Here is an 8603-nt window from a genome sequence, read left to right on the forward strand (position 1 = left end):
GAGGTCATGGCAATTATAGCAGCAGCGCGGTTTGCTGTGGACGCGCTACTACTATTTTCCTGTCAACAGCGCGTTTCTCTAACACGCGCTGCTGCTAAATAGCAGTAGCGTGGTATTTTAGGGAGCGCTGCTGGTAAGATTCTGTGTATAGGATTTTCCCTAGTAGTGGGAAGCTATGTTTGATGAAGATGATATTTTTTGTCCCCCAAGCTTTGATGAGCAAATTTACTATGATGAAAGCATGCCTCCTATCTATGATGATTATTGTGATGACACGTATGCTTTAAAGAATAATGATAACCATGAAACTTGTCATCCCGATCTTAATTTTCAATCACATGATAGTTACTTTGTTGAGTTTGCTCCCACTACTATTCATGAGAAGAATTTTGCTTATGTGGAGAGTAGTAAATTTTCTATGCTTGTAGGTCATGAAAAGAATGCTTTAGGTGCTGGTTATATTGTGGAATTCATTCATGATGCTACTGAAAATTATTATGAGGGAGGAACATATGCTTGTAGGAATTGCAATATTATCAAGTTTCCTCTCTATGTGCTTAAATTCTTGAAGCTATGCTTGTGTTACCTTCCTATGCTTGTTGATTATTGTTCCCATAAGTTGTTTTCTCACAAAATCCCTATGAATAGGAAGTGGGTTAGAGTTAAAATGTGCTAGTCATACGCTTCATGATGCTCCCATTATGTTTCAATTCTTATCTTTTATGTGAGCATCATTGTCATCATCATGCCTAGCTAGAAAGGCATTAAAGAAAAGCGCTTGTTGGGAGACAACCCAATATTTATCCTTACAGTTTTTGTGTGTCCACATGATTATGCTACTGTAGTAATCATGTTTTATAGCTTTTGTTTCAATAAAGTGCCAAGTAAGACCTTTAGGATAGCTTACGGTGATAGTTGTGTTGATCCTGCTGAAAATCAGAAACTTTTGCACCCAGTAAATTAGTTTTGTTAATTCACAGAAACGTGCTTATGATCTGATTCTTTTTGCTCTGGATTGGTACACAAATTTCTTAGGACTTCCTAATTTGGTAGGATGTTTGGAGTTCGATAAGTATACATTTGCTACATATTACTACAGACTGTTCTGTTTTTGACAGATTCTGTTTTCTATGTGTTGTTTGCTTATTTTGATGAATCTATGAGTAGTATCGGAGGGTATGAACCATAGATAAGTTGGAATACAGTATATATTACACTAATATGAATTTAGAATGAGTTCATTACAGTACCTAAGTGGTGGTTTTATTTTTTTATACTAATGGGGCTTACGAGTTTTCTGTTGAGTTTTGTGTTGTGGAGTTTTCAAGTTTTGGGTAAAGATTCGATGGATTATGGAATAAGGAGTGGCAAGAGCCTAAGCTTGGGGATTCCCAAGGCACCCCAAGGTAATATTCATGAATAGCCAAGAGCCTAAGCTTGGGGATGCCCCGGAAGGCATCCCCTCTTTCGTCTTCGTTCATCGGTAACTTTACTTGGAGCTATATTTTTATTCACCACATGATATGTGTTTTGCTTGGAGCGTAATGTAATTTTATTTAGCTTTGCTTGATGTTAATTAGATTAATGTTTTGCATCTTTAGTTTCAATAAATAAGTCAAGGATAGCCTTTGACATGCTTATTTTGCTAGTATACATGTTGCTGTTTGAAAAACAGGAAGTTTACCGCTGTTGCAAAAATTCCCTAGAAAAGCCAGAGAGTGGTATAATGTTGAATCTTTCTGCATATTGAGATCTGATAAATTTATTACAGTGGGAATGTTAGTTTATAATTTTTGGAGTTAGGGAAGTATTGATACTCTTGCATTCTTTACAGACTGTACTGTTCTGGCAGATTGTTGTTATGTTTGCATTGTTTGCATATGTTTGTTTGTTTAATGATTCTATTTGAGGATAGGAGTATTAAATATGCAGAGGCATTTAGTGTGCAATGTTGAATAGTAATTTTAGTGATTTGTTACAGTAGAAAATGATAAGGTTTTGCATTGGTTTATACTAACCTATCTCACGAGTTCTTGTTGAGTTTGTTGCGAATGAAGCTTTTGATATAAAAGAGAAACCATGATATGAGAGGAATTAAGGAGACACAAAAGTTCAAGCTTGGGGATGCCCAAGGCACCCCAAGATAATATTTCAAGAAGTCTCAAGCATCTAAGGTTGGGGATGCCCCGGTAGGCATCCCACCTTTCTTCTTCAACAACTATCGGTTAGTATCGGTTGAGCCTAAGTTTTTGCTTCTGCACATGAGTTGTGCTATCCTTGCATTGTAGTTTACTTTAGCTTTGCTTGCTGTTTGAATAAAGTATCAAGATCTGAAATTATTAAATGGGAGAGTCTTCGCATTGTTGCATAATTATTTAGCTACTCATTGATCTTCACTTATATCTTTCGGAGTAGTTTGTCATTTGCTCTAGTACTTCACTTATATCTTTTGAGCGTGATAATTTTTGCTCTAGTGCTTCACTCATACCTTTTAGAGCATGGTGGTGGATTTGTTTTAAAGAAACTATTGATCTCTCATGCTTCACTTAGATTATTTTGGGAGTCTTACATAGCATGGTAATTTTCTTAACATTAATATACTTGGTATTCAAGATATGTGAAACTTTCTTATGAGTGCGTTGAATATTAAGAAAAGTTTGATGCTTGATAATTGTTTTGAGATATGGAGGTGATAATATCAAAGTCGTGCTAGTTGGGTGATTATGAATTTGAGAAATACTTGTGTTAAAGTTTGCAAGTCCTGTAGCATGCACGTATGGTTAAAGTTGTGTAACAAATTTGAAACATGAAGTGTACCTGGCTTGTGCATCCTTATGAGTGGCGGTCAGGAACGAGCGGTGGTCTTTTCCTACCAATCTATCCCCCTAGGAGCATGCGCGTAGTACTTGGTTTTTCATGACTTCTAAATTTTTGCAATAAGTATATGAGTTCTTTTGACTAATGTTGAGTCCATGGATTATACGCACTCTCACCTTTCCGCCTTTGCTAGCCTCTTCGGTACCGTGCATTGCCCTTTCTCACCTTGAGAGTTGGTGCAAACTTCGCCGGTGCATCCAAACCCCGTGATACGATTCGCTCTATCACACATAAACCTCCTTATATCTTGCTCAAAACAGCCATCATACCTACCTATCATGGCATTTCCATAGCCATTCCGACATATATTGCCATGCAACTTCCACCATCATCATCATGACATACATTACTTTTGTCATATTGCCATTGCATGATCATGTAGTTGACATCGTATTTGTGGCAAAGCCACCATGCATTATTTTCCATACACGTCACTCTTGATTCATTGCACAATCCCGGTACACCGCCGGAGGCATTCATATAGAGTCATATCTTGTTCTAAGTTTCGAGTTGTAATCCTTATGTTGTAATCAATAGAAGTGTGATGATCATCATTATTAGAGCATTGCCCAAACAAAAAAAAGAGAAAGGCCAAAAAAAGTCCCAAAAAAAAGAGAAAGGCCAAAAAAAAGGAAAGGCCCAAAAAAAAGAAAAAAAGGGCAATGCTACTATCTCTTTTTCCACACTTGTGCTTCAAAGTAGCACCTTGTTCTTCATGTAGTGAGTGTCATATATTGTGCTTCAAAGTAGCACCTTGTTCTTCATGTAGTGAGTCTCATAAAGTTGTCCTTTTAAACTAGTGGGAATTTTTCATTATAGAACTTGGCTTGTATATTCCTACGATGGGTTTCCTCAAATGCCCTAGGTCTTCATGAGCAAGCAAGTTGGATGCACACCCACTAGTTTTCTTTTGTTGAGCATTCATAGCTCTAGTGCATCCGTTGCATGGCAATCCCTACTCCTCATGTTGACATCAATTGATGGGCATCTCCATAGCCCGTTGATTAGCCTCGTCAATGTGAGACTTTCTCCTTTTTTTTGTCTTCTCCACACAATCCCCATCATCACATTCTATTCCACCCATAGTGCTATATCCATGGCTCACTCTCATGTATTGCGTGAAGGTTGAAAAAGTTTGAGATTATTTAAGTATGAAACAATTGCTTGGCTTGTCATCGGGGGTATAGAAGTTGGGAACATCCTTGTGTGACGAAAATGAAGCATAGCCTAACAATATGATTTTGTAGGGATGAACTTTCTTTTGCCATGTTATTTTGAGAAGACATGGTTGCTTTGATTAGTATGCTTGAAGTATATTATCTTTGTGTCAATATGAACTTTTGTCTTGAATCTTTCGGATCTGAATATTCATATCACAATTAAGAAGATTTACATTGAAATTATGCCAAAGTATGACTCCGCATCAAAAATTCTTTTTTATCATTTACCTGCTGGAGGATGAGCAGGAATTAAGCTTGGGGATGCCTGATACGTCTCCAACGTATCTATAATTTTTTATTGCTCCATGCTACTTTATCTACTGTTTTGGACTATATTGGGCTTTATTTTCCACTTTTATATTATTTTTGGGACTAACCTATTAACCGGAGGCCCAGCCCAGAATTGCTATTTTTTGCCTTCTTCAGTATTTCAAAGAAACAGAATATCAAACGGAGTCCAAACGGAATGAAACCTTCGGGATCGTGATTTTCCAACCGAACGTGATCCAGGAGACTTGGACCCTACTCCAAGCAGTGCCAGAGGCGGTCACGAGGGTGGAGGGTGCCCCCCCCCCGGGCGCGCCCCCCTGCCTCGTGGGGCCCCCGTAGCTCCTCCAACGTACCCCCTGCACACATATATACTCTTGTACCCTAAAACTTCCAGAACAGAAGATAGATCGGGAGTTCCGCCGCCGCAAGCCTCTGTAGCCACCAAAAACCAGTCGGGACCCTGTTCCGGCGCCCTGCCGGAGGGGGATCCCATCACCGGTGGCCATCTTCATCATCCCAGCGCTATCCATGACGAGGAGGGAGTAGTTCACCCTCGAGGCTGAGGGTATGTACTAATAGCTATGTGTTTGATCTCTCTCTCTCGTGTTCTCTCTCGTGTTCCTCTATGGCACGATCTTGATGTATCCCGAGCTTTGCTATTGTAGTTGGATCTTATGGTGTTTCTCCCCCTGTACTCTCTTGTGATGAATTGAGTTTCCCCTTTGAAGTTATCTTATCGGATTGAGTCTTTTATGAGAACACTTGATGTATGTCTTGCCGTGATTATCTGTGGTGACAATGGGATATCATGTGCCACTTGATGTATGTTTTGGTGATCAACTTGCGGGTTTCGTGACATTGGGAACCTATGCATAGGGGTTGGCACACGTTCTTGACTCTCCGATGGAAAGTTTGGGGCACTCTTTGAATTACTTTTATGATTGGTTGGATGAATATGAGATTGTATGATGCATATCGTATAATCATGCCCACAGATACTTGAGGTGACAATGGAGTTCTAGGTGACATTAGGGTTTTGGTTGATTTGTATCTTAAGGTGTTATTCTAGTACGAACTTTTTTATAGATTGATCCGAAAGAATAACTTTGAGGTGGTTTCGTACCCTACCATAATCTCTACGTTTGTTCTTCGCTATTAGTGGCTTTGGAGTGACTCTTTGTTGCATGTTGAGGTCTTGTTTTATGATCTATCTATGTTATTATTGTTGAGAGAACTTGCACTAGTGAAAGTATGAACCCTAGGCTTTGTTTCCTATCATTGCAATACCGTTTACGCTCACTTTTATCATTAGTTACCTTGCTGTTTTTATATTTTCAGATTACAAAAACTTTTATCTACTATCTATATTGCACTTGTATCACCATCTCTTCGCCGAACTAGTGCACCTATACAATTTACCATTGTATTGGGTGTGTTGGGGACACAAGAGACTTTTTGTTATTTGGTTGCAGGGTTGTTTGAGAGAGACCATCTTCATCCTACGCCTCCTACGGATTGATAAACCTTAGGTCATTCACTTGAGGGAAATTTGCTACTATCCTACAAACCTGTGCACTTGCAGGCCCAACAACATCTACAAGAAGAAGGTTGTGTAGTACACATCACTCACCTCCATTGGGCATTGTTCGTTTGAGTTGCGACACTTTGTTGTACTTCGTGAGTCTGCAAGGGAAACTTTAGGTCGATCTAGATCTGCTAGTGGTGCCCCCTCTCCTGTTGGCTGACATCATATGGAGACCAATTTTTGTTGCCGGGGTGAAACATCCGGATCTCCTCGTGCTTGTGTGGCAACAATGATTGTGCTGAGTGATGTATCGTGTTCTATTTGTTTTATGGCACATTTGGGTGGCGGTTTGGTGCGACCTCTATGAGATTCTTTGCATTGTTGGCTAGCTATAACAGCATCTCCAATAGGTGATGTAAAATAGCGTCCCCAAAACTACTTGATGTAAATTATACACCACCAAAAACATGAATTTTACATCACACAAAGTGTCCAACTCCAACAGGTGATGTATTTTAGGGCACGAGGTCCCTAGTAGATAATGTATTTTAGTCACTCAGACTTCTTCTTCTTCGTTGATCTCAGTACTGATGGCTCCTCTTCCATAACCGGCGGAGGCAGCGGCCGCGGCGGGAGGCGGCGAAGCGTAGCCTTGGCGGCGCTGCCACCTCGTCCCTGCGGCACATCGGCCTTCTCCTTTCCCTGTGCGGTTGCAGTGGATGGCCGTGTAGGCGCAAATCCACCTCCTCTTACACGCCTGGCGGAGGCTAAGGAGGCGGCGGGAAGGGCCGGAGGGGTCGCGCCGATGGCAGTAATGGGGACAGGTACGGGCGCGGTAGCGATAGAGAGGGTGAGCGGTGTCGACATGGTGGCGGATCGCGGGCGACGGGCGGGCGTGGTGAAGGACCTGGAAGTTAACAATTGACGGTTACACATGCGCTCGGGGCTGCATGCAGTTTACATCACCGCCCCAAGTGATGTATATTTACATCACGAGAGGCAAAATATACATCGCGATGTAAAAAAACATTGGCCAAAATTTACACCGTGGGCAGCCGTTAGAGGCCTGTTTTTGCGCCCAGGTGATGTAAAAGGCGGTTATAAGCTATTTTACATCGCCTATTGGAGGTGCTCTAATGAAATGTCGTTGAGGGGCAATGACAATAATGTTGTGCTGCTGTCAACATTTGTCACTTCTTGTAGCGTTTATTCGGCATCGGACTAACTTTATTATTGTGGCTTGATAGTTGTCTCCGCCGGTTTGCCTTAGGCGAGTACTAGGCGCCGGTCGACCGGCCTAAATTGGGTCGGTCGACGCACATCAGACCGATTTCAGCGATTACAACCTTCGATCTGGCGTCCCTGTTTCGTCTACATCACTCTGCACGGGATTGACTCTGTCCTGGCTCCGCCTCTGCATCCCCGTGAACCCTCCCGTCTATGCCTTCGTCTCCGCCTTCGTCCGCCTCGCCCCCGTCTGCTTAGAACTCCGATGGACACTCATGCCATCGACGCCGTCATGCCTGGTCGTAGCTCCGCCGAGACGGTTCCAGCTCTGCTTTGGCTGGTTGTAGCAAAACTGATTGCTAGTTCCAGCAAAATCAGATATGGTTCCAACAAAAAAAAACAAAATTCTAGCAAAAGTCATGACATGCAACATCTTCTCGGTTTGTAGCAAAATAGAAAAGGGGTTATAGCAAAATCTTAAGTGGTTCTAGCAAAAAATAAAACATGGCGCCACCGTCTGTCGTTGCCCAAGCGTCATGTTCGCCTACCAAAGCAGCAAAACCAAGTGTTGTTTCAGCAAAAATCAAATATGGTTCCAGAAAAAAAATGTAACAAAAATCATGACGGCGGTGGCAACATCTTCTTGATTTGTAGCGAAATAGAAAAGGTGTTCCAGTAAAAATCTTAAGTGGTTCCAGCAAAAATCGGATGTGGTTCTAGCAAAAAAATGATGTAGCAAAAAAATTCATGGCGACGGCACCACCGACCTCTCAATTGCAGCAAAACAAAAAGAAGGTTCCATCAGTAGCAAACAAAGTGATGGCGGCGACGGCACCACCAACCTTCAATTGCAGGAAGCAAATCCCCCCCCCCCCGGCTGGTGTCCTAGCACTGCACCTCATCGGTGTCGTCGGCCATGTCTAGTCGCCTGGCACCGCATCTCGTTGGTGTCAACAGCCATGTCCTCCCCTCTCGACATGTGCGGTGGTGGGTGCCTACCAAAGTAGCACCATTTGTGATGTCAGGTATTGGATGGCAAGTTAGTTTAGAATCCCCGTCCACCACACCACCAGTGATAGACCTGCCGCACCTGCCACTGGAATTCCACCGCCGCCGCTGCTCAGCCATCGTGACGTCATGCTCCACCTCCGGAAGCGCGTCCTCTCCCATCTCCTCTCCGCCGCTCCCCATCCTTCCACCTTCCCACTCCTCTCTCTCTCCACCGCTTCCTCTCCGCGGCCGCGGCCGCCATTTCCCCGAACCCTAGCTTCGCCGTGGAGGACTACCTCGTCTCCACCTGCGGCCTCACCTGTGCCCAGGCACTCAAGGCCTCCGACAAGAACTCCCACTTCAAGTCCCCCGCCAAGCCCGATGCGGTCCTCGCCTTCCTCGCCGGCCTCGGCCTCTCCGGCGCCGACGTCGCCATCCATGTCGCCAAGGACCCGCGGTTCCTCTGCGCCGGCGTGGAGAGAACGCTGTTGCCC

Source organism: Triticum dicoccoides, chromosome 7B (genome assembly GCF_002162155.2).
Source record: "Triticum dicoccoides isolate Atlit2015 ecotype Zavitan chromosome 7B, WEW_v2.0, whole genome shotgun sequence".
Taxonomy (NCBI): Eukaryota; Viridiplantae; Streptophyta; class Magnoliopsida; order Poales; family Poaceae; genus Triticum; species Triticum dicoccoides.